The sequence below is a fragment of the Octopus bimaculoides genome, chromosome 6 (assembly GCF_001194135.2).
Source record: "Octopus bimaculoides isolate UCB-OBI-ISO-001 chromosome 6, ASM119413v2, whole genome shotgun sequence".
NCBI classification, from domain to species: Eukaryota; Metazoa; Mollusca; class Cephalopoda; order Octopoda; family Octopodidae; genus Octopus; species Octopus bimaculoides.
The window spans coordinates 13,527,749-13,530,892 of NC_068986.1; the positions used below are offsets into that span (position 1 = coordinate 13,527,749).

Below are 3,144 nucleotides of genomic sequence, written 5' to 3' on the forward strand. Positions count from 1 at the left end.
TATATATATGAGTGGTTGGCGTTAGGAAGGGCATCCAGCTGTAGAAACTCTGCCAAATTTAGATTGGAGCCTGGTGTTGCCATCCGGTTTCACCAGTCCTCAGTCAAATCGTCCAACCCATGCTAGCATGGAAAGCGGACGTTAAACGATGATGATGATGATGATATAATGTGTGTCTGTGTCTTTGTCCCCCATTACTGCTTGTTGACAACTGATGTCAGTGTTTTATCCTAGTAACTTAGCAGTTCAGCATAAGAGGCTGATAGAATAATTACCAGACTTAAAAATTGCAATAAGTGCTTGGATCAATTCATTCTACAAAGAATTCTTCCAGAAAGTGCTCCAGCATGACCGCAGTCTAATGACTGAAACAAGTAAAAGAATGAAAGATAAAAAAGAACTTGTATGGTTCAATGTATTTGATAGCATAAAAGGGTGCACAGATGTGTTAGATGCGCAGGTGTATCAGATACACAAGTGTGTTAGATGTGCAGGTGTATTAGATGCACTCTTGTTGGAGCAAAACATATTCATGGAAAAAATGGCTTTTAGTGCATTAAAGCATATAAGCCTAACTTTGCAAAATGGACCCATGGTCGGATTAAGACTCATGAAGGTCCTAAGCTCTTAAAAGAGTTTGGGGCCTTCATATTTTTGTAATTCAAAATATAAACAATAATAAACCATAAAATAAATATTATTTTTAAAAATGAAATAAAACTAATTGCAAAATGGAAAATAATATTTAATTTTGTATATTTCCACTTTATTTATAATTGAAAAGTTTTCTCCTAGTTTTTTTTAATAGAAAAGTTTTTGATCAGATATTCACTAGGACACTACGTACACTTCAAATTTATATTTCTGATCATATAAACCAGGGGTTTTCAAACTTTTTGACTTGCGGACCCCTTTATATTTCAGCCGTTACCTTAGGGACCCCCTCATAAACTCTTATGAAATTTATACATAAATATTTGCTTAAAATAACATATTTTTACATTTATTTATTTAACAGTATTTACCAAATAGGTTTATTGTCAATTAAAAGATTTTGATTAAAAAATTTATATAAAATCAAATTGCCCATAAAAAGTATTTGCTGTCCACGGAATTATGCTGTTTTTTAAGCACCATTTAAGAAAGTTTGTTTGGCATCCGGTTATAACAGTGACTCCATCAATTCCTAGGCATATTTGAAGAAGGAAATATCATACCAGACTATGGATGATTAAATTATAACAGTTATTATAGTCCATTGTTTGTATTATAGTGCATTGTTGTGTCATTCAAAACAATTTATTCTTTATTATAACTAATGGGTTTGCCCATTTGATGCCAAAACTTCCTGTTTTTAAGTGATCCAAATTAAAAGCTTCCATCAAAATTTCATGTAATTTATATTCCAAACACCAACTTAATAATAATTGATTTTATTAAATTCTTCATTATTTTAAAAAATCAACTGAAACAAGGACAGGGTATTTCAATGGAAATTTGGTAAAAAAGGGGTTCAAGTAATCGAAATTGAAACTTTTCAAAACATTTACTTAATCATGATAACTATTCTATTAAATTCTTGGTTGTTTTCAAAATTAATTGAAACAAGGGCTGTGTATTTCTGTAGAGATATGGTAAGACAAGGATTAATCCTTTTGATTCCAAGCTGTCTGAGATTGCCTCGAATTCTATGATGCAAACTTCTTGTTAATATGATTTATGTTAGAATCTATCATTGAAATTTCATATTAATTCATGCTCCAAATACAAAACTTAATAATGACAAAGTTTGTTTATTAAATTTTTTATTATTTTAAAATTTAATTAAAACAAAAGCAGTGTTTTTTTTCGGCAAAAATATAGTAATGAAAGGGTTAAAAATTAGGATAATGGATAAATCTCCTTCTCAAGCCACGTTAGTCATAGTTTCCTAATTTCTGTGATGACTATATTCCCCCTGGATGGGATGCCGCTCCATCGCAGGATTACTCATTTTTTGCCAGCTGTGCAGACTGGAGTAATGTGGAATGAAGTGTTTTGCTCAAGAACACAACACACTATGTGGTTCAGGAATTGAAACCACAATCTTACAATCAGCCTCATCACTAAGCCACAGGGCATGAAATATCGGATAATGTAGTTCTGGGTCTATAATCATATGGAATGATCATATGTGGAATGGATTTGATAGGTCTGTCCTCAACCATAGCAACTACAAACACACCAAGATCTAATAGATAGACTTTTGTGTAGTTATAGAAATTGCAGTCAAATCTTCCTCAAATTACACCGTTTTAACCTTTTGCTTGTCCAAAGCATCTTAATAAGTTTGTCCTGAATGTCTTTGCTTGCTTTTCAGGCTTTTAGTTACTCTGTTTCATATGCTCTGAGCAATATAAAGTTTCATAAATCTCAAAGTTACTCTGGTGGTTGACAAAAATTAAGAATGCGTATCATAAATGAGGCATGAATTCTGAGGAAATATGTTCTGAATATCACACGTGACACAGGACAAGCAAAGGATTTAAAGCAGAGGGGACACACAGGATGATGTAATTCTTGATGGACTGTTTTCATCATCATCATCATTGTTTAATGTCCGTCTTCCATGCATATTACTATTTTAAGTTTTGATAACAAAAATTATAATTACAACACAATGATGTTATTTCACTTAGCAACAAAAAACGAACAGACATCCTTTCCTTAATTAGAGTACCCAAATAAAAATAATCTTAATAACCCTAACCATAACCCAATTACCAACACTAATTAAATATTACAACACAGGTCATTATATTCTTGTTGGTAGGAATAGAATAATATCTTTTTTACAAAATAGGCCAATGTGAAATTTTTCTCTCAACTTGAGAAATTATAAGCAATAAAAAAAAAAAATATGCATAGGTGTGGATGTGTGGTTAACAAGTTTGCTTCCCAATCATGTGGTCTGGGGTTCAGTCCCACTACGTGGCACTTTGAACAAGTGTCTTCTGTTGTCGTTCTGGATTAACCAAAGCCTTGCAAGTAGAGTTAATAGACAGAAACTGAATGAAGCCTGCAGATCAGTGACCAGTGGTCACTTTGTTTACAATATATCGCTGGCTGGAGCAAACCCTGGCTATCGCTCTGGTGACAGGGTGC

General features: G+C 32.8%; 1 protein-coding gene across 1 annotated transcript in view; it reads left to right on the plus strand.

Annotated features, from left to right (window-relative positions):
* Window positions 1-3,144, plus strand: part of LOC106873093 (myb-like protein A) — a 163,354-nt gene that overhangs the window by 51,947 nt on the left and 108,263 nt on the right. The window lies entirely within an intron of this gene.